At 41.7% G+C, this 23997-nt stretch overlaps 1 long non-coding RNA gene across 1 annotated transcript; it reads right to left on the bottom strand.

Annotated features, from left to right (window-relative positions):
• Positions 1 to 1997: 1997 nt before the first annotated feature.
• LOC131089737 (uncharacterized) lies at positions 1998 to 21493 on the bottom strand. The gene is made up of 3 exons (XR_009115268.1): positions 21483 to 21493; positions 5595 to 5671; positions 1998 to 2366 (listed from the first exon to the last, which is right to left on the bottom strand). It is a non-coding gene; the product is annotated as an uncharacterized LOC131089737 (long non-coding RNA).
• Positions 21494 to 23997: the final 2504 nt, after the last annotated feature.

Below are 23997 nucleotides of genomic sequence, written 5' to 3'. Positions count from 1 at the left end.
TTTATTTTGCTTCTCTTTTCAGAATTTTCTGATGAAGTTTACAGTCTGATCCTGTAAGGTTTGCAAATCCCTAGTTAAAAGACATTCCTAATAAAGATTCCCCACAAGGCATGAGGAATGTCTGTATCCTTCTCAGCAGTAGCTGCAAAACACATTCTGTGGTAAAGCAAAACAATCCAATTTCTGGGGTGCCAGGAACATTGCAGTATCACTAACCAGAAATAATGGAAATTAAGACTGACATATACAAAAAATCTATCAATATTTTCTGAATAAGCTATTTAGTTTTGCCTACCTTTTAATAAACTAAGAGAAAAGGGTATTTATTTTCCACATAGAAAATAGAATTATTGAAGAGTTTTTAAAAATTGCCTCATATGTAATCTTTCAGCCTTCTGAAAGTAGTTGATCATGACAACCATCAATTTATAGTGTGCTGGTCCTCCTTCAGGACATGGGCAGGTGCAGTTGGAACAGATGACATGTGAGCTTCCTCAAGTGGCAAAGTTTCTGATCATATCTCACCCAGCCTACTACTTCTGTATAGATTAAACTTCCACTAAAACATGGACCAAAGGAATTAAATTTGAATTGCAGGAAGAGAAAGCAGCTGATGGTTCTGCTCCCTCCTAGTGACTGACTGTCACCAGGAAGGACGGTGCAGTCCTGAAGCACTAAATACAAGGCTGAAATCCTTATTTATGCTTGTGACCATAAATAGAGCACTTCAGAGCACTTCCCCATCACCACAAACCTGAAGATCCCAGGCTACCAATGTGTTCACTCTCACAAAGAAAAGGACAGGATCAGGGATCAGAGAGGGCTCCTCTTGTTATAACATGAGAAGCCAAGTCACTCACAGGTGGTCAGATGCTCCAGGGAGCCTTCTGGAGGCCAAGAAATCCTTTGGTGACCACACTGCATCTCAGAAGTGACCACATTTCAAACTCACACTCAAGAAACACTCTCTGCTTGTCTCCATGATGGGGACACCACAGCCTTTATACAAAGGGTGATGCTGCAGCATCATCTTTCTTGCCCATCATGGTTTCCACTAAGTGAACCTGGGGTGATCCCCCCATGTCAGAGCCCATCCAGCCTCCAGACAAGCACAAAACCCACAGTTTTTCCAACTTCCCAAGCCAGCAGCACTCTCCTTCCAAACCCAGCCCATGACCACAGCTTGCTTTGGGCCATCATGACATCAGGTCTCGGCTGCTTCACCCATGAACAAACATGCCCTGCCTCAGGTGCTCTAAGACAGATACACATGGGCAAAAGGGATTCAAAGAAGTTTTCAGAAATGTGTTCCATGTCCTGATGAGCTCTGCTGTTTAATCACAGAGTTACCACACAAGAGGGGAGTGTAAATTGCTGTGTGACTACATTTAAGAAGAAATATTCTATATTAAAAAACAAACAGCCATTTGCTGAGCCACAGATGCCACCACAGCGTTAAAAACTTTAAGGGGAAGGAATTAAAATAAGGAAATGAGGAAGCACACTTCATTGCTGTGGGACCCCTGCACAGGTCTGGGTCAGTGGCTGGACACCTGTGGAGGGTGGGAAGGCTGGAGCAGCACCTGCCTGTGCTGCTGGCTCTGCTATTGCTGGAGGCAGCAATAACCAGGATAGCCAGAGAAAACTCCATTGGATGCAGCCCTGAACGCGTACGGACACCAAGGCAACACACTCATAAACACACCAACACATCAATGCATCCCTCACCTCTGCCTGAGGGATTGAACCTCCTAAAAATACAGCTGATTTGATCTGAAAGCTCCTTTGTAAATGCTACAGCCAGCTGAACAGGCAAGGAAAGTTAGAAAGAAACAGAGTATCTTAGAAAAAAGCTCATTGTAGAAGCACTATGGCAACTCGGGAAAAAAGGAGGGAGAAAGAATGGGGATGTATAAAAGATGGAGATGGAGAAAACACACCATCACTAAGGAAAACCAAAAAAGGGAAACTACACTGTAATTTTAACAGCTTATTATTACTTTATTTTGTCATTACAGATTATATTTCAGGATATTTTACATCTGCATTTAATGTGAACAAATGTGCATTCACAACTGGTTAAGATCCAAAATAAGGAAAATAAGATTTCAGTGTTGAACTGCCACTGGAAATGCCAGCTGGAAATTTTTTCATTTCCTTCCTCTCACTTGCACCCAGGACTTGCAGAATGCTCCTATCCTGTGCCTCAGTTTTCCTGATGTGTGAAATGTTGATGTAAGGTCCACTTCTTTATTTTCCTGCCCAGCTCCTGTATCTTCGCTGCGTGTTTCACTGCAGAAATCAGTGAGCCTTTGGTTGCAGGCCACCGCTCTGGGAGGTGGCAGAAGAAGGGAAAGTTGCTTCAACTAACACCCCAAATCAATATCAGCAAGGGAAGAGAAGAGGTAAAATCAGGCAATGGGGGAAGAGAGAAAAGTAGGACACCATCAACATTCCTGCCAGCCTCAACTGTGAGTGTACAGAAAGTTGACAAGGAAACAGTTAAAGAAATATAAGAAATTTGTGCAGTACCCATGGTGGTGGCTAAGTGGACAAATATTCCTGATGGAAAAAGATGACAAAGAAATGTGTGACCCTAGAGAACTGAATAAGAACAGAGATACAAAATACACAAACACAACAGAATCTAAAATAAAATAGGGTACACAACAGGAGTATGTATAAAACAGCACAGGCAAATGCAGCAGAGGGAACAGAGAATCTGACAGATAAAAATATGGATTTGAAAAGAATAGACAAAATAACACCCACACAGAAAGTAGCACAAGAAGAAAAAATATTTGCAGAAAAACATCTGGAGTTAGGAGCATATTTTAATTTCTGGGGTTTTTTTAAGCTCCCCATTTGCTACTCTCATTTTAATTTTGAACTTTTTTCCCTCCATAAATTGGGGAACCATACGGGAGAATGAACACTTTCAAAGCTGTGACTGACCTCCACTGATATTGTAACTACAGATGATGCTCAGGTATACTCAGGTACACTAAGCTGTAAACAACATGAAGGCTGCAAGGAAGGAGACTGATATAGGCAAGGAATGGCCCTCCTTTCTGACAACCTTTGTATTCTAAATTATTTCTCCCCCTGTGTCTCCCATACCTCCTTTAACATTTCTCAAATGTGTATTACACATAGGAGCTAATTTTACAACAGGAGCCTGTTTCAGCATGCTTTAGATATTAGCAGAGGTTCAGTTATGAATACTAAACTGATATTTTTTGCAGAGGATAACTGAAATCTTGCATCTTGCTGCTTACAGGAATTTAACTACTTTTCAACTATAGAGCTACTATGGTCTAAATATACACACAGAATATAATATGGAGAGTAAGAAAAGAAAAAAAATATTTACAACCTTCTGAATGAAAGATTTTTTCACAGGAATGATAATTAAAATGACATTTTAAATGTTGCTCTGGTATACCTGGCCCCCTTTTTGTTTGATGATCTGCAAATGACATTGCAGAGGTAGTTTAGAAGTTGATTTAGATATCAGGACAGCAGCCAAACATCCTGATTTCTTTGCAGCTTTCTTCTATTCATTTGGCACAATTTGTGATAGAATTTCTTTCATATTATAAAAAGCGAATCTCTTTAATATTGAGTTGGATTCTGGCACTCTCAAGAACAATAAGAATGCATTTTGACAGTCCTACCATACGCATACATGTGCAATATCATCCAAGACAATAAAGGAATCACATAAAAATGGCACTCAGCTCAAAACAGATAAAATGTTAAACATAAGTTTTTGTGTCTATGGGCATAAACAAAAATTCTACCTAGAAGTTTTCTGACACGTACAAAGCTGCAGCTCATAAAATCAAAGCCTTCTCTTTTCATAGACCATTAGTAAATGTGTTTACTTCTTTTAAGATGACCTGAAGTTTATACTGTAAGGACAATACTGATGTTTTAGAAACTAACCGTGACCACAACATCAACCTGCCAAATTCAAACAGGTTTGTGCAGCCTACTCTCAGTAATATATGAATGTGTATACAAAATTTCTACTTCCAAGAAACATTTCAGTGTCAAGAATTTGGTGCTTCTCAGCAGGAAATTCTTCCTCTATAACTGTTTTAAAACATAGTTGTTGTAAAATCATACTTCTAAAGCAGCCTCTTGCCTTCTCCTTCCAGCAGCACAGTGTGTCCACTGTCTGTAGCCAGCAGGGATTCACATGTGCTTTCTAACTAATGTCAGTGCATGCAAAGAAATTGCCACTGTTTCCAGATTATTTACAAGTGAAAAAATGAACCTGATATTTGAGTGGGTGTCATTGCAACCTGAAGTTCATCTTTACAGCAGAAAAATTTGCAGCAATTGCATGCAAACTCTTACACCAAACCACAAAACATTATGTGCAATTATTAGGAGCTGAATTACTTAACAAAACACTTCTATTTACTCTATTATTTATTCTCTTTTCACTTCAGGACAGAAAAGCAAAGCAACTCCTATGTTAAAATAGCTGTGCTAAAAGACTACTGCAAAAACTCATTAGTGAAAGCCACACACCAGATTTCACTGTAAGTTTACTATTATTCAATCTTTCCTCGTGGACTGAAGTTCACAGTGCTACTGCCTTATAATGCTTCTCTGTTCCCAAAGGCTGTAAACACATCTGGAGAAACTTAGTTCCCAAGTATTCATTGTTTTTTGAGGATTAGCTGTTGAGCAATTGATGTATCTTCAGTACTTTATGCTTGGTTATTCAAATTCTCAGAGCTACCAGTTATTGGGAGATCCCCCTTTTAATATTCTGTGATGTTCTGTGTGAAATTTGTAATTTGCCTTTAGGGTAACCTGGCAGAAGCAAGGCCATACCTGGAGGGCTGTGTCCAGTTCTGCCTCCTGAGAACAAGAGAGACACAGAGCTCCTGATGCAAGTCCAGCAGAAGGCAGCAAAGATGATTCAAGGACAGGGGCATTTCTCTTAGGAGGAAAGGCTGGGCCAGCTCAGCCTTGAGAAGAGACAACTGAGAGGGGACCTCACCAGTGTCTTCAAGTATCTGAAGGGAGGGTGCCCAGAGGATGGACCAGGCTCTTCCTGCTGCTGCCAAGCAATAGGACGAGAGGCAACGTGCAGAAACTGATGCACAGGAAGTTCCACCAAAACATGAGGAAGAGCTTCTTTAGTGTGCAGGTGACCAAGCACTGGAACAGATTGTCCAGAGAGGGTGTGGAGTCCCTCACTGGGGATATTCAAGAACCATCTGGACACAATCCTGTGCCATGTGCTCTAGGATAACCCTGCATGGATAAATGGTTAGACCAGATGACCCACTGTGGTCCCTTTCAACCATTCTGTGATTCTGTGAAGTGAAATTATGCTACTAAATTGATAGTTATACTGGAATAGGTACCAAGTGGTAACAATGGGAATATCAAAGCCTACAATGCTACTCAAGAAAGTAACAAAAGAACCTAAAATATACCATTACAAAATAATTCAATACCTAAAATCATATTTTGGCAATAATACATCCTCTAAAAACTCCACTGGAAAATTCCATTTCACAGGCACCAGGTCTTGGACAAATGTAGTGTAAGATACAGTCATTACTTACTGGTTTAGTGTCACATCTAAGATGAAAGATGATCCAAAAGCATCAACTTGGAAGCTGGCTCGAGCAATGTGGGTAGACTGCAATATGGAAAAGACTAGTATTATTATTAAGTCATGGCAAAACCTTTTGTACTGGTTTGAAAATGCAGAAACCAAATATATACCCTAAGTAAAAATATGTCATTAACGAAATAAAATTGCATTAAAACAGACAAAGCAGTCCATGATAATGAATAAAAGATCAGTTTTCTGAATCTATTAGACTTTATTCAAGAATTCTCAACAGCACAATCTGTGGCTCAGAGCAGCCCCCCATCTTGACCTATCTATGGTAGGAAACAGCTCTTCAAATTCCCATCCTGGGCAAAACTTCCCAGCAAAGGGGGGTGAGCCCTCCCTGGCTCACAGGTTCCTGACAGTGACTCTGGACACAGACCACAGAGAACAGCTGAGACACGGCTGGCTTGGTCAGACAGCTGTGCTCACAAATCTCACCAACACTGCCTGAAAGAAACTGTTCATTCACACAGACTCTCATACTGCCAGGGGATAGCAATGGGTTAAAATATAATTAGCTGTATTTTCTGTAAAACTCTGACTTACAACCCTCTAAAAGGTTCCCAAAACTCCAAACCCTTGAGCAGCTACTAAAACCAAAGAAAAACGGGTGGTAGAGAAACAGCTTGCTTGCTTGCTTCCTTTCTTTTCTTCTTTTCTTTACCATATACTCTCCCCAAATGGTTCCTTTAATTCAGTCCTATAGCAGACAAACATGGGAACACTTTGTAAGTCCCAAATGCCAGAAACAAGAGGGTTTTTTTAGTAGTAGTGGGAGAAAATACTCAGCTATCCAATAGAAATGCAACACTTGTTTCTAGACCTGAAAACACTCAAGAAAGGGAACAGCCATGTTATTTAACTAATTAATTAGAAAGCTACTTGGAGACATTTTGGAACAGTATCAACTTTGTTCCTATTTTCTTTCCATTGAAATGTGCACATTAAGATTTGAAGCATGTAGACGGAGGGCCTAAGAGGAAACGCTGAAGAGCCACTTACAACTCTAAACTACACTTCTCCAAATAAACATAATACAGGATGGTACAACTGTAACAAATGATTTATTGAAAACTCTGGGAAACACAGGACAGGATGGGATAATGTGAATCATCAAATTAACTCTTTCTAAAACTCCTGGCAGGCTTTCAATAGGCATTAAATCCAGAAGAGCTGAGAATACCAGCTTCCTTGGAGTAGAACAGCAGCAATGAAAAGGAAAGTTGAGGGAATCATGACATTTTTGTTTATTACATCTTTTAGTTGCCCTACAGCAAAATTTTCTTGTTCCGTCTACATATATAAGCAGGAGCATTAATAAATAAAAAAGACAACAACCATGAATGCATATATATAAACAGATGAATCTTTTAAAAACCCAGAAGTTAAGACAGTTTCTCTTACTAGAGGATGCTCAGGCTGAGGGCCCTCTATAAAAACACCTGGCTGTGTCTCTACTGCGGACTTGCACACAAAATTGCATGAAAAGAAACTCTACACATTTACATTACACTTCAGAAGGATGCAGTAAAACTGGAAAGCTCCTTAGAAGGCACCTCAATAGATATAACTCAGTGTCAGATACCCTTTTGTCTATCTCCACTACATCTAACCTGCTTTGTAACACAGGCCACCAGGTCTTTGCTAAGTGGTTCTTTATGGATAATTTATCATCTTTTTTTGAACAAATGTATCATTTTTCACCAAGTGAAAATTACATATTACATATAGTTCACCTTATCTGGGTAAATAATAGGTGGTTAATTACCATCAATATTAAAAGCCTACTTTCTATCAAAAAGAAAGCATGAAGAAATTAAAAAGAAAATAAACAAACAAAAAAATCTACATCCAGCTGGCATCTGCAATGACACCCACAGAATGTACAGACACCCACAGCACATATGGCACCCACATGCAGGACCATCACTTAGCTGCTTCTGGCCTGCAGCAGCTAGTGCAACCATAAATACAGCAAAAACAACCATCAACAAATTATCACGTTACCATTTTTGTTTCTTTTCCACCTCTGCGGCAGTCTGCTTTGAATTATTTTAAAATTTCATCTTCTCTTGCTAGATGTGAATTTTCAGGCTGCTGTTCACAAACAGGATGTGACAGTCCAAGAATCAAGTAAGGTACAAGGGACCAATGGCAGTTCTGTCATTCCCTTGTTGCACTGCAGCCCGTTTGCTGACCTTAGCTAACCTTCATGCAGCCACCTGCACTGCAGCAACTGCTTTCTGATCAAAGGAGTAAGGACAGCCCAGTCCTTTGATTCTCATCATTACATTATTAAATGCAAAGAACATTCTACAGCATTTTATCATTCCTGCTTGTTAACAACATAGCCACATATGCCATCATTTAGATCTCTACACAGAGTACAACCAAGTCTTCTATATGACCATATGTTGGTACCAGAAGAGAGTTAGTGAGTAAGAAAGAATATAAAAAGCCTAGCTTGTATTTCTAAATGCACATATATTAAATGTAACATTTGTCATTAAAATATATCCACCTCAGAGCCCATCAGAGCAAAAATTACTCTATTGTTTCGGTTTGGTTTGGCTTTTAACTGCTAGGTATATTGCACCATATCGATTTGGTCTGGGAGATTTCCTCTCTTGAACACATCTCTAAGATAAACAACTACAAGCTAATGTATTTCTAAGGTGACCCTGGACCACAGTTGTTCCCTGACAGAAACTGTTAATGTGGATTTAAGGGAGAAAATATGTATGAATAAATTAATATGAAAAACATTACACAGATGTGACCACTCCCCAAGATACATGATGCCAAGCCAGAAACTTACCATTAAGTTTAAGCTCAAGTGCAATCAAGTGTATCTCAAGGGCATTTCAAACCTACCAAGATACCAAGACATTCTGGATAGCCTGACATTCCTTTCCAGAAACTGCATCCCTTCCTGACACATGTTTGTACAGCACCTTCACGCTGCACACTGTGGGCTGCTGCCAAAAATGAGCAGTTCTGCCCCATCCTGGCAATGTGCTCCCACCAACTCTCCCTTGTCAGCTCATGGCTAGCCAGCAAGTCAGATCAGCAGCACAAAATTAATCACCACCTGGAGATTTGTCTGGTTTTTGTCAGACAAATAAACTGATCTAAATAAACCACAATGTAGATGCAACAGAAAGAAGTCAAAGGGGACACCCAAGAGAGAATGAAGAGGAAGACAGATTCTCCCTTTCAGCTAAAAATCTCATCTACCGTAACAAAAAAACTGCACCTTAAGAATTCCAGACAATGCATTTTTTAGTTTAACAGTTCTTCTAAATATCTGCTTAAGAACCACAAAATAAAGAAATGGATTTTTAAAAGTCTTGGGTCTGCATTACCTTTAAGCGCCTCTACCTGCCTGCTCAGTGAACAGGAAAAATGGCCAGCTGCAAAGGAGCTCACATTCATGGACATACATCAGTAAAAGAACCCAAAGAGAGAAAATGAGTACTTTTCCATACTACACCACCTCAGTCAAGCAGAAGCAACAAGATAAACACCCGCAAAGCCTTCTTTAAACCACCAAAGCAAGACAATAAACTACATCATTCAGTTCTGAAACCCAGGAACTCTCTCAGAAAATGTGAGGCTTTTGCAACAACCATCAACTTGACACATCAGTGGCTGACAACTGAGTCAGGAAAGGGGAGCTCCTGGAGACCAGAAGATGCACCAGAAGATGCACTCAGGGCAGGACACGAACAAGAGCCAGGAAAGAACAACTGAACAACTTAATGGAAGAGCGCAATGCAATGCCTCCGACACAATCAAAAGGTTCTGAAATTTTTATGTCGCGCAACTGAAGAAGAAAAATACCAATAACAGCTCTGAAATCAGCTGCTTCAGGTGCAGTACCTAGTGGTGCATAATTGCCCTGACCTGCAAAGCCCACTACAGAAAATACTGAACACTCCATGCACCTAATGCAACTATGCAGATCTAACTTCTGTTAAAGACTGTGAAGTCTAAGCATGTCAGTGAAAGTCTGAAAGGAATCAAGAGTAAATGGAGTGGAAAAGATTATTTCAAATCACTAAGCACAAAGATATTTTATCTAAAGCAAAGATTAAAAGCTTGAATTCTACAAAAACAAAAGTGGTATGCAAACCTTCCTACCAAACCAAGAGCAATGTGATTCCAATTATTTTAAATCACCTGCTCCATGCCTCAGGGATCACTGCAGTAACAGAGGAGATGGACAATCAGTACCAAATATGACTATTTACCACTACAAAGAAACAGCATAATAATGATATCCCTTCGGTACTCCTGCTGGGGATCAGATTTCTGCAGACCCTGGCCCCAAAGAATGAGCATCTGCAAAGGGAACAAACACATCGACTACAACCAGCACACATCACTGCAGATCAACATCAGGGCACTGCTCCGGAGGTAACCTTAAATACATCTCAAAGATTTCCATTTCAAATAGGGCAAATATCTTAATCACCAGTGAAACATCTACAAGCTATGCACTTTCTGGAATAATCAAACTCACAAGAATTTTAAAGGGGAAAATGTAGACATTTTCCTCACATTGTGTATAATTAGCTGAGTATTGAAAGCAGCACAGTAATATGATGACTAATATTTTTCCTCAAAAAATAAGGAAAGATAATTAAAAATTTGTTGTGATGCAATGTGCAATTCCTCATTACATGTTTCTTCCTTGAGAAGTATCCTTAATAAAGCACTTAGATTTAGCTTTTAAATAAGTTTTGCTGGAAGAGATTACAAAAATTTCTGTCAAAAATGAACAAATCTTGTAAAAAATTGAGGAGAAAATCCTATTTATATGTTGGCCCTTTGATGTAAAAAATTTCTATTTACTACTATATATAGCATTGTAGTTTCTAATTAAAAGATTCTGATCAATTTTGTCAACTTGAAAGAAAAGCATCAAGAAAATCAAGGGATAAAATAATACAGGATGTTACAGGAAGAAAAAACTTTAAAAGTGTGCTTCAGAGGTTGTAAGAACAATGAGATTTTATGGCAGAAATTTCATGAGTCAGTCATATTTACTAAGTAATAGATTCCTTAGATATTAATTTAATTTCCCCTCTCCCATTTCACAGAATAGAAACCTCAGCTTGTTGACAGTCCCTTAAGTGTGTATGAAATGATGTAAGTTAAGTTCAGTAAGGACACAGATAAGCCAGTGGGAAATCAAAATAAATACAGTCATGAAATTAAATGAAAAATACACTAAAATCTTATGTAGATTTATCTACATTTGCTGTTTTGAAAATAATCATTACAAATAAATTTATGTCAAAGTAGAGAAATACAGTGCCAATTAGCACTCTATAATAGGATACATAAAATGTACACATTCTAAAAAGAACATTTTCAGCCTCAGTTTTGTTGTAATAAATCCAGAGCAATGCAGTATATTGTTGCTTTGTGTAAAATAAGTGATCTCTTCAAAAAATTACTTTTTTACATGTACTGGGAAGAAAAAAAATAAAACTATTCCAAGAGACAAAATTCAAAAATTAGCCTAGGTCTAATATTAAAAAATATGTATTCCAAGTCAAAGAATCTTTTTTCAAAAATACACAATAAAATATAACTGCAGAATTATTTCCTCAGGTCTTCTCTATTGCCATTTGAAAATATCAGACTTTAATCAAAAGTTCAGGATCACTGAACTGGATCCACATATCATAGCATATTAAACAACTGCAAAATCTCTCTTTTTATTTTCCCTAGCATTTTCATGATATTTATAGGTACTCATTTACTGCATTAATCATCAATATTTGACATTCTTCATGCAAGCTCTCTCTTTTTATCCAATGCATAAATCTAAATATCTTTGGTGCACTTGGTGGGGTGGAGTATATTTAATGAAGAAACTGCAGAACAGGATCATGGTTTGATAAAAACATTTTTACAACTACCTCTTTGGGGCACATTTAGTAAATCAGTTATTTATTCTGAAGCAAAGCTAGAAATAAGAATATATTTTAACAGATGCATGTTCATTTTTAAGTCCTGGATCACACATCTGTTCTCCATGCCAAGTGAGGGTGGAGCACAGCGAGAGCTAAACACCATCAGCTAGAGTGGAATGCCAGGGCCCAGTTCCTTGTGGTCGTAAACATGACCTAAAATAGCTTTTCTCCATATAAACATCATTGTATCAATGAAGCAAGAACCACTTGTACCTCAAAAATGCCAGTAATTAGTCTTCCCAGTAGGAAAAAAAAAATCACCCTACAAAGAAACCCCCCTATTTTGTATATTTGTGTGTTTGAACACAGACACTGCTTGAATTTACGCAATATATATGGGGGAAGAGCACAAGGGATAAAAGCCCCAGCACAAACTGATGCAAGACGTTACACAGGTGCCACTGCTGCAGAGTCCCTGCCTGGGCACCAGCATGGATCCTTCTGAAAGCTTCTCTTCCTGCTCTCCCTCCTCACCTTCACTGCATCTTTCTCAAAAATTCACCCAGGTTAAATGTTAAGTGGAACAATGAAAAGAGGAAAATTATTGGGCTGTCACTGCCAGCAAGTTAAGCATGAGCTACCATTTGATCTCACACATCTAATAGGACAAGTCTGGGCAACTGAATGGGCAAGATGCTGCTTCCCAAGAATCAATCCAACACTTGCTTCCAGCACCAGTAAAGCCCTGTGGCACCAGATCTCACACTCGTTGTGCTTTTAAGGGTAGATGATGATGTTAATTTGATTCTGAAATTTTGTTTATAAGTTTTGATTTCCTATGAGACTAATTACTGCAAGTCTTCAAATCACTATGAAAGGAAGAACGGCAAGAGCTTTTGGAAAGTCAATTTTCAAGAGCTTTTGGGAAGTCAAATTTTTTCCCCTTTTTCTGAAACGGAAGCAGCAAGAATTCATGTATAAAAGGTTACATCCAACTAGAGTGCCAGGGGTCTTAAATGCATCACTAATGGGGCAAAACCAGAAAACTGGTTACTGTTCAATCTCATGTCTTAAAAACACACTAAAAAAAATTCTTCATCAAATGGCCAGGGGAAATATGATCAAATAGGTTGTTATAAGTGTGATTAATCAAGTACAAGGTTACATACAGAAAACAAAGAAAAGTCATGAATGAAAATTTGAAAAGTTCAGAATCTTTTCCTGCCATAATGCATACAAAATTTTGATGACCATTGAAGATCACACTCCTTAAACTAAGACAGGGTGCAGAGCAACCAAAGACTCACCCTGTGACCCAGAAACACCAGTTTCCATTGCTCCCCACAGTGACTGTAGTGAAAAAGGCAGATCTAACAGGAAAAGCAATGTACTGCCATGCCTAGGAGTCAGAAAAAATACTACAGCAGCAGTAGTGCAATGTATTCCATCTGTATCACTCAGCAGCCCAAGACCTGGCTGCAATCAGAGGGGGAAACTACTTTGTGAAGAAAGATGAGACCAGAGGGAAAGGCCTCCAGCAAGGACAATCCATCCTCAGTACAATACCCCTCTGCCTGGCAGTTTCCAGCGGGCAGAACCCAAGCGAGACGCTGCCCAGCTGCAGCAGAGAGGCAAACAGGCAGCACATCACCCATCTGCAGGGGACAGGACAAAACAAGGGCAGCAAGGCACGTGCTGTGGGCAGCCCTCGAGCATGAACCCATCTGCATCTCTGTGTCATCGCTCTGGAGAAAGGACCATTGTCCAAGAGCACCATTTAGGCAAGAAGGAAAACTCAACGGATCCAACAGTCAGGAGGAGTGAAGGCATTTCCTTTGCTGAAGCAGATGGTGCCTTGAGGTCATTTTTAGCTGCATGTTTTCCAAGATCTGAAAGGAATCAATAACATTTAAAGGCCCCCTTTTCAGCATCTCTTGTAGTCTTCAGAAATGAAGGAACAGAATTCCACTAAGAGAGAAACCTACAAGTAAGTTACAATCTACATTAAGCTGCCTTTACATTACAAATAAAGCATTCAACTGTAGTACAAGGAGTCCACACTAATTTTGCTCCTTTATACCAGTATCAGTGACCAAACCTTCTTTCAGCAACACAGTGACATATTCCAAACAATTTCAATTGGTTTTCCATTTAGGTTACATACAAATGAAAGCTTGCCACCAAAAGATTAGCTCTGCCCATTGGAAGTAACAAGCACTCTTTGGCACCTAAAGCCTACCAACAAGGTTAACTTTTCCCAGGAATGGACTCTGGGCACCAACAGAAAGTTTACCAACCTCCTGTCAGTATTAGAGGCTAACAAAAAGCTTGACAAAACTTGCAGACTCTTAAGCATGCCAATACATTGCTCAATCAATTCCACAGATAATACTTTTTAAATATGACTCACCCTCTACATTCAAGTATCAAAGTCCTGCTTCAAGTTGAAAAGTGCAAGAAAAGCAAATTTCAAAAATTTGCTTTTCCCTTGATACAGCCTAGAAGACCAAAATGAAACAACATTCTCACTGTATATATTTTCTGAAACAACTGATGGATAGATTTTTTTTCATTCCCACAGAATTGCAGGAGTTGAAATACTCTAAGGAGACATTTCTGGAACAGAGTGTATTCCCACATACTGCTATTCTTCTGGGCAATTTTTGAGCTGTAAGTCAGGGCTCTAGCTTCCACATTCCTCCACATCACACTTTCATTAGAAGGCATTTACCCACACAAATTTTTCTAAACTTTGTATTAATACCACGTTCTGGAGTATGCTTTTTATAAAGCAAGTCCCTTGCTACAGTTCTCTGGTCTGGTAACACCCATTTCACTTAAAAACAAGGAAGAAAGACTTAAGAGTGAATTTAGCCTGGGTAGAGAAACCGGAGCTGGTCAAATTACCAGATGAATCACCAAATTTCATTGTCTGGGGGCAAACGTACAGCAACAATGCCATGCTTTTAACTTACTTTAACTGAATCAAATTTTCAAGCTGGACTCCTAGTGACTCAGCAATTAAAACCAGTCTATGTCATTGGCCACTTTCTGTGATTTCTTCATAATTATTCAACTTCAAGTGACACTGACTTTCCACTTTTTCCACTTGGACTCACCCAAATGGCCACCCCCATCACGGCAGTGCATGCCACAGCCTGGCAGAACCCAGCCTGACCGCGTGTACGTGCACTTCAGCCACCTTTCTGTTCAGCTTAATAATAAAGTATCTGGGAAAAAAACATAAGCCTTCCTTCACACAGTCCTCCCACTGAAGTATTAAAAGCTTGCACAGATGTAATCTGCAGTGTCCAAAGCTCTCATCTGCACTGAACATGCTTCCATCTGAGGAGAGTGATGCTGTTCCACATCCACGCTTGGCTGTGGCTCAGCACAGCTGCCGCTGCACAGTTCACCCCTGCAGCAATGTTTTCTCCTCTGCAGATTAATGCAACTATTGCAGTGGCTCCAGAAGAGCACTTTCAGGGAGCATCTGCAGCTATGAAGAGTTAAATTTCATGTGACAGATCTCTGGGATCATGTATGTGCTCCAAAAGACATCTCCACAGAACAGCGTATCCATGCACTATCTAGGAGACCACTGGCAAGCCAAAGGAAAGAAGGGAATTAGAGGGACACTGAAGGCTCTCTTGTCTGAAAGTTTTCCACAGACAATTAGGGCAAATTTGGCATTGTTTAAGATCAATTAAATAAGACAAAACTAGAGAAATGGAAGACAAGATGGGAGTCACGGTAATTTTTGGAGACACTGAATACAGCAATTTTGGTTAACATGCAAGAAACAATTACACTGTTTCTAGAAAAAACAATACTGAAAAAATATTATCTAGTGATGAAAACACTGAACCATATCTTTAGATGAAGAGAAAGATAGATTGCATAGGAAGACACCAAAATCCTGTGTCCAGTCTTGATCCTCTGACAGTATTGGATTTCACCTTCTACATCCACAGTTATCCAGACTGAGAGAATACACATGGGCCTGGGCTGGCAACTTAATCATCTGACATGTGAGCTACTTCCCCTGAAGCAGAACAGTCTGCCTGGGAGAGGCAGCCTTGGCTCAAACCCATGGGAGCAGAAGACAAGGATCCTCATCTTCCATCCTCTCCAGGGAGGAAACCCGGCGGAAGGCACCAATAAGTGGAAGGACCACAAACCTCAGCAGAGCTAATTGGTGAGGGAGAAGCACTGAGCCAGTGCTAGCTGGAAGGACCCACAATTTACAGACCTGAACCTTATCAGGCTTTTGAAGATTTTATACAGTTTGATTGACCTTTAAGCACTGTTTGACAGGATAACTGTGATAATGTTTTCAGAAGCAAAGCCCTAAAAAAGTTGTTCATTTTGAGTCACTTAAAGACTGGCATGATTATTGGGAAAACCACAAAAGGGACCTGGACTACCAGCAGGATAATATATCTACCATGACCTTTTAACATAAAAGCCCATAATGCTCTTGTGGCAAACATTTCAGAGTGAATGTTAACTTCACATGTAGCTCCTCCAGAACATGGATAAATCTCATCAGTTTATCAAGACACTGCTCAGGATGCAACACACTTCTACACCATGCATGTGTTATAGCTGATATAGCTGATTAGCTACTGTAGGAGCCCCAAAACAGGTACACACAGTGAAACTGTGGCAGAAAGAATAGTCAGTGTGATCCTGCACTCAGGGGCACCAACACAGACCAGGATACAGATACATTCATCACCAGAGCTGGAAGGCACTCCTCTGTCAGACTTTGCAGTCACTACACTAATCATGCAATGAACAAATGTTGGGAAAATATTTTCTATAAAAATTGTTACATCTGAGCCTTTATGATCCTTTTTGGCTGTATATAAGCCTGTTTTATGAGGCTAAGCCATAGCTTTAGGAATATCTCCCTTTTGCAGCTGCTATGGCACAAGCATGAGAAGATAACACAAAACATGAACTCTGAAGCAGCAGCTACCACAGATTTTTTGCTGGATGATTTTTTGGACTTATACATTTACTGTCATAACAAATCTCATTACCAAGCAGGGAAAGACTTTTCCTGATATGAGCTTGCAAAGAAGGATAAATTAGGAATATGAAATATTCTTTGCCTATAAAATACTAAAACACATTTTGAGTTCTTTATAAAAAGGTGTATCTCAGAAATCAAAAGAAACCCTCAATGTCCTTACATCATTCAATACACAATCTATAGTAAAGTTTAGTTTTAAGCAGTTTTTTTCTTCTTCAGGAAGGTAAGACCTGCATCTAGAGTATGAATACTTTAACCATCATTCACATATTCATAAAAAATTGCCATGTTGGTGAAGTATCTTATTGCAGAACTGCATACACTGAACATACAGTAAAGTATCACACACATTTTTCCTAATGCCTTACAAATCTTAAAAGGCAACAAGGCAGGAAGAAAACCAAATTCAGCAATAAACCAAATGCATGTTATTACTCACTATAGCCCCTTTCCCACTTTAGCCTCCTTCCCTTTGGTTTTCTGTTAGGATGACCAAAAATTGTGCCTAAATTTCTTCAAATCATTTGATTAAGTGGGCAGAAAATAATTTTTTAAATCAAGCAATTTCTGATGACACTCCTCTTTTTCAGCAGTCACCATCCATCAGTTCCAAACTCTTGATATTTTATAAGCCACTCAACAGTCAGAGCTGTTTTTTTAAGAAAAAAAAATTACTGTTCGTTGGAGCTACCCAACACAGTAACTTACAATACCAACAGAAATTGACAGCATCAGAACAGAAAGGAAGAGTCAGCAATTTCAGAAGCACCTGCAAAGAAGTTGGATATCCTGTCTGAAGACTTCAGTGAGATGACAATAAATCAGAGAATCCAATAGCAAAGACTAGACAACACTCAAATAACTAATGAAGATTTCAAATCCAAGAGCAAGCAGAGCTATGCAAACTCAGCATGACAGAGCAAAGCTCCTCTGAAACTCATTATTAGCAATAAGAAATACTTTAAGAAATCTGCAAGCCATCATTCCAAATAGATGTGTGCAATGGTATCATTTGGTCACAAACAACGCAGGCTGCAGAAGACAAGTAGGTTCTTTACTGAAAACCACTGACTCACTCTGACTACAAACAACATGCACTTCTGCCTCCAGATGCAGCTCAGTGCTCGAGCCCCTCCAGGCTCTCCCTACAACCAGGTCACCCCTTTTACTCTCTTCGAAGGAATCCAATGTATCTTAATGACAACGGGCAATGAGCAAGTGAAAATCAGCCTGAGAAACAGAGATTGCTATAACATGGATGTCCTGCACAACCAGCAGAGAGGAGTGAATCTCTGTCCATAGCAGGTCAGAACCTTGTTCCCACAGAAAATCATAGAAAATCTCACAAACTTCCATGTAACACTTAGATGTATTAAAAATGGATAATGGCAATACAGGCAGTGGGGAGGGATTTTTACACATTCCCACATTTTAACAAAGAACATGCCTGCACAGTATTGACTAAAGGAAAATATTACAAAATTTGTGGTTTCTCATGTGCTTCTTACAATACCAAAATATGGCTTAAGGCACAAAGTTAAAAGGTTCCTTAAAAATGTCAAAGGTGGGAACTTTCCTTCTTTTAAACACAAAAATACTAGATTAGCCTTCACTGAATGTCCCTGACATAGAGGACTCTCATCTTCTAATACACTTATTTATGCACCAGCAAATTAGGTGTCCATTGCTAAGATGATCCTGGATTGCATTAATGACAATATAATATTAGTGTATTTTTAGCTATATCTTATCTTGATTATTCTATACATTAAGTGCTAAGCAGCTGCCAAAGGCGCTCTTTGAGGAACAGAGAAATTGAAATACAGGAGTGTCACAGATACCAGTAATGGCTCCATTCTGCAATGGAATTAAAAGCACAAACCCCAAGTCACGTGAATTCTCCAATGTCCACTATATATTGTACATTAGAACATTAATGACAAGAAGATGTAATAGCCTACAACATTTGCCTTGTGCTGTATTCTGAGGTTCAGCAATCTTGGACAACCACAGCTGTGAGCACATTAATTATGTTTTTAGGTAATTACATTCTGGGTTTCTAAGATGAGTATATAGACTATTTCCTTTAATATTTAATAGTAAAGTATGCAGGTAGAGAAGTCACTCAACTCTGATGGCAGTGGCCCAAAAAACCCCAAAACAAACAAAACAGAGGAAGTTGCTAGAGAAAAACCTCAATAAATACTGAAAACAAACCATTACTTTTAAGAAATCCGCCATCCATCACATCCCAGTCACTTCTGCCTTCAATTATCTCCTCTCATCCCCTTTTCTCATATTATCCTTTGGCTCAATTCCATCATGATCCTGTTCTAAAACTCCTGATCTGCAAAGGCCATGCTTTTCTTCTGCATTCCTCTGTATGATCATCTTCATTTGCCTTTGTGCATTTCTGAACTCAGGCTTGCATCCTTCTTGTTCAACTTCTGCCCTTTCTGCAGCTAAAGCTTTCATCCAGGAATTAAAGGAATCCAATCCGATTTAATGTGACTTCCTTCTCTCCAGCTCATCTCTCTCTCCCCCCCGCACCCCTTTTATCTTTATCCGATTCAAATCCAACTACATTGTTTTACATTAATTCAACTGCAGTCCTGTTGGCTAGTCTGAATGCACCTTCCCATTCAGGAATCTTTGTTTTTCCTGACATGGTTGCTAGTCCTTCACTCACCAGGGACTCTTCTCGAATGCTTTTACCGCCTCAAAGAAGCATGCTCCCTTAACTAACCCAGAAGGCAATTAGCTTTGGTTTGAAACCTCTGTTCAAGACCAGCTTTTTTAACTCTCAAACACAGCTATTCAAAGACTATTAGCAATGGACAGAACATGGAGACAGCAAGAGTGTATCTAACCATAAAACAGTCAAAGAGATATGGAAATGTTATTGATGTAGAGGACACCTCTGTTCCCTACTCTCTATACGCCACTGACTGTTAACTCTTCAGGGCAGGCATGAGGTGTCTCTTCATGTGGGAGGAGAATCCAGCATCTTTATACTTCATGTGACATTCACCAGACACCCAAAAGCACCAATAATGTTCACTCTGTGAAGCTAGTCCATAACTTTGACGAGCACCTTCCTGAAAGCAGCTCCCACACAACCGGAGCACAGCAAAGGCAGCCGCGCTGCTGCTGGCCCATCACCGGCGAGCTGACTCAGATCCCGGGCAGGGCATGCGATATCCTGCAATTAGGATGTGACCATGCTCTGTGCCAGAATCACAGAAAGTCTCCACTGCTTCACTCCGGTTCCTTCGGCCTGCTTGGCAATTTTTTTTTGTCCAAAGCACTGTCAGCTACTGTATCCTTCCATGAGTAACAACCACCAGATACCATGGAAGAGGCTGGAAATATTTAAAGCAGCAGTGGGGAAACTTCTTGATCAAGAAGAAAAGCTGTAGTAACTTCTACACTTACATCAGAGCTTTTACACATTAACTTTAGTTTACTGTGGAGGTTGTTGTGAAATAAAAATATTTAACCCTTTCCAAACCATCCATGTTACTAGTTTTTTTCTGCTTAGACTAATATTCATACTAACAACTTAACTAGATCAGGATAACTTGAAAATTTTATGAGCTTAATATTTGGTGAGTAAAAGCTGAGACATTCAGAAAAATGAAACCCATTAATTAGCAGTTTGTTCTGTAATACCAGTGTTTTAAGCCTAATACTAAAGCTAAATGCAACCATTACTAAGTTTAAAACAGACATGTCACAAAGTGTGTGAACTTGTGACTTTTTGGGGGTCTTCAAAGAATCCTGAAATGCCTAAAGGAGTTTTTTTCCTCTCTGAACAAAGCATTATGAACTTTGAGAACAGTATTTTATTGTACCGCAAGTATGGTCACCATATCTGAAAACCTTTACATAGAGTAAGTTACATTCAGAGGCAAATACATATGCTATGAAGATCTTGTTTATTACTTAACAAAACAAGGAGAATGCAAGTTGTCGGTTCTTATACTTCATGGATTATAAAAGAGAAATATGAGACAATTTTTCATCTATTTTGTTTCTTAAAGACACGATAGTCCATTAGAAAAGGAGGAAACAGAGGCCTGCAACTCATCTTGTATGTCAGCAGTTACCTCAAATGTTCAGATTTTATGTTCTGCATTTAATAAAATATGGACTTAATGTTTCTTTCCTTCAGATGTAACAGCCATGTACCACCTCAAACAAAAGTGGTCAAGATGAAAATCACAGTATTTTAATACAAAATAAAGTTGTTAAAAGTTATAGGGATTGGGCTCCATATGATCAAAATATGTTTTTTAACACATATAGAGCCAGATTAATGGTTGGACTCGATGATCTTAGAGGTCTCTCCCAACCTCAATGATTCTATGATTCTATGGAATTTGAAAATACACCCCGGGTTGGGTAGCAGGCAATATGTACGTTAAATCCTGTGCTTAGCTCACATGTTACATTTCAAGCAATTCCCTTCCGATGCACAGTTTCTATTTTTAAAAACACATCCGAGTCCCCAGAACACAAACCCACCCTGCCCACGCTTCAGCCACGAGCCGAAATGAAGCCGCAGCGTTCCAAGCCCCGCTGTCGCAAAGGCACCGCAACTTTCATTTCGGGTGCCCCGGCGGCCGCAGGCAGCGGGCCGTGCCCGCCCGGGAGAGGGCACTGACAGGCACGGGGACCACCTTAACCAATTCGAGCGCCCTTGCCCAGGACGGGCATTCCCCGCGCTCCTGCGGGAAGCCGAGCGAGCATCGCTCTGCCCCGAGCGTTATCCCCGGCGCTGCGAGCCCCCGTGGCGGAGGCTGCGGGAGCTCCGCTCTGCCGGCCCCGCTGCGCGGCCCCTCAGCCCCCGCCCGGCGCTTACCTGAGCCCGCGCCGCCTCGCTCCGCACCCGCGTGCTCAGCGCCGGCCACCGCGCCCCGCCGCCGCCCTCGCCGGAGACCAGCCGCAGCGGCCTGATGCTCTCTCGCTCCGCGAAGGGGCTCTCGCCCCGCTGCCGCCCCGCTGCCGCCGTGGCCGGCCCGGCGCCTCCTGCGCAGGGGAGAGGCACTGTCACCCGGCTGCGCCCTCGCCCCCGGCGCGCAGGCTGCAGCGGGGGCTCCGTTTCCCGGGGCTCCGCAGCAGCCTCGGCGCAGCGTCCCCCCCCTCCCCGCCGCCCCCGCCCCAAGCGCGGCGGCGCTGCCCCGCCACCGCCACCGCCACTCACCTGCGGCCGCTGTCAGGGCGCCGAGCGCCAGGCAGAGGAGGCAGGCGGCAGCCCGCATGGCGCTGCCCGCCGCCCCGCTCGCCGCCGAGCGCCGCCGGCTCCGCGCCTGCACGGGCGGGGGGGCTGCGGGGCCGCGGCTGCCGCGGGGCCGGGGCTGCCGAGCTCCGCCCCGCCGCCGCGCCGAGCCCCCTGCCAGCGGAGGAGATGGCGAGAGCCGGCGAGGCTCCCCGCAGAGCCCGCTTGAAGAGGGAAGTGCTGGGAAATGTAGTCGTTTGCCAGGGCGTGAGGGAGCGGGGCGAGAGCGGAGGGGAAGCCCCGGAGCCCGGGCAGCGCCGCAGGGATTCCGCAGTCGCCCCCGCCCCGTAGGGCCGCCCCGGTACCGCACCGCTCCGGGGCTGCGAGAGAGAACCCCCGCCGAAAACTTGCCCTCACTGACAGCTGCGGGTGAGGGCGGGGGCTCTCCGGGGAGGCAGCCGGGGCGTTTTCCCTCCCTCCCTGCCCGTACCGCCGTCAGCCCCTCTCTCCTCCTTTACGTGCTCATTTTCTGAGCAAACCTTAATTTCATTCTCTACGACATTTTTTGTTCCCTTCTTAAATTTCTACTCTCTCCTCGCTCTTTTAACAACGAGAGGATTACAAGGCAGAATCCTTCCTTTCACGTTACAACATGTTCTCCTGGACTAAGCAAGAGGCCGAGGTGTCAAGGAGTCCCCACGATGTCCGTTCCCTGAAACGCGAGAATAATTCACCCTCAGCGGAGGGATTGGCTGCGTCTGCAACCCAATTCTACACTCCCACCTACCGGGAGGCCGAGAGCAGCAGCGCTGCCTCTCAGCACGACGTATCCCACCTCCCTTAACAACACATCTTTATGAAAATGGGACAAGAGTGGCGGTCGCCTGAGGCCCCTCTCTGCCCGCCGCTTTCGGAAGGGGCGATAGCAAGGACGGCCATGGCACGCAGCTGAGGTGAGCGCAGAGAGGAGGAGGGATGGCAGGGCAGCGGCCGATGCAGCTCGCTACCGATCCAGGCAAGAGAATACGAAGCCTAACTACCCACTGCAAGGCTTGTACCAGTTGTAAACACATAATAAAGGAGGAGGTGGCATCACAGATAATGCCACTGAAAGCTGCTGTTCAGTGCAGTCTCAAAGATTAAAAGAGCAAACAAACAAACAAAATATCTTAAGACCATTATGCAGATCAACTTTAATTGCACTGCTTGCACCGACAGCAGCCAGGACACTGGCACCTCCATTTCTGCTCTCTGGAGCGTTTCCCTTCTGCCTTGCACGGCTCCCCGCGGGAAGCACCGTGCTCCGGGCACAGCGGCTCCCCGGAGCCACCCGACAGGGAACGCCGGCGCTCCTGGCCCCATTTCTCTGTAGGGCTTGTCTTACTTACATATATAATTTTCTTAAAGGAACCAATTAGGGGATAGATGGAGGAAATTCAGTTTCTCAGAGTTTGTTTTTGTGATATGAAGACAGCCAAAATGACAGTCCAAGAAGGTGAAGATAACAGAAGAGTATTGCATGTGGAAATATACAGTAACTCTGAGGAGAAAGTGGCAAGTTTTGTGCTGTCCTGCTTATACTGCTGTCAGGTACTACAGGCAAGATGCAATACTACCTCAAAGTATCCATTAAGTCCTGAAGCAGCTGCTGAAACAATGCAAAATTAGTTTATAAAACTCTTGTGTGGGGCGTCAAGAAGACCATGGGTGAGTTGGATAAAGAGAATGAGAAAGTACTATTTATAGCAAAGTAAAAAAATCAGTATTACAATATGATGCTTCAATCTTCTTACGAAAGTCATAACTCCTTGCATTTCAGGCTGCAGACAACCCCTACAGTTACTTCAGTCAGACCAAACTTTCCCCACTGGCACACTATTTCACAGCTGCTTCTGTCAGTATTTCTGTGTGAATCCATGACATTGGGTATACTTTACACCACTCAGCAGCAGATACACAGTACAGTTATACACTCATTTCCTGGATCATACATCACAGAATTCTTTTTTCTCTTGCTCACCAGTGTTCAGATTTAGTGTAGGTGTTACACATGGAAGGTTCACCAACCCAGTGCCAGCCAAAGCTTGGCTGCTTTAAGCTAACCATGAATGCAGAGTTTTATCCAGTCTGTGTCCTCCGTGGGTATGGTGAGGTATGA

This window comes from Melospiza georgiana, chromosome 1 (genome assembly GCF_028018845.1).
Source record: "Melospiza georgiana isolate bMelGeo1 chromosome 1, bMelGeo1.pri, whole genome shotgun sequence".
In the NCBI taxonomy this organism is placed as follows: Eukaryota; Metazoa; Chordata; class Aves; order Passeriformes; family Passerellidae; genus Melospiza; species Melospiza georgiana.
Note: the sequence above shows the minus strand (reverse complement) of the source record. Positions and strands in the feature narration are given on the sequence as shown.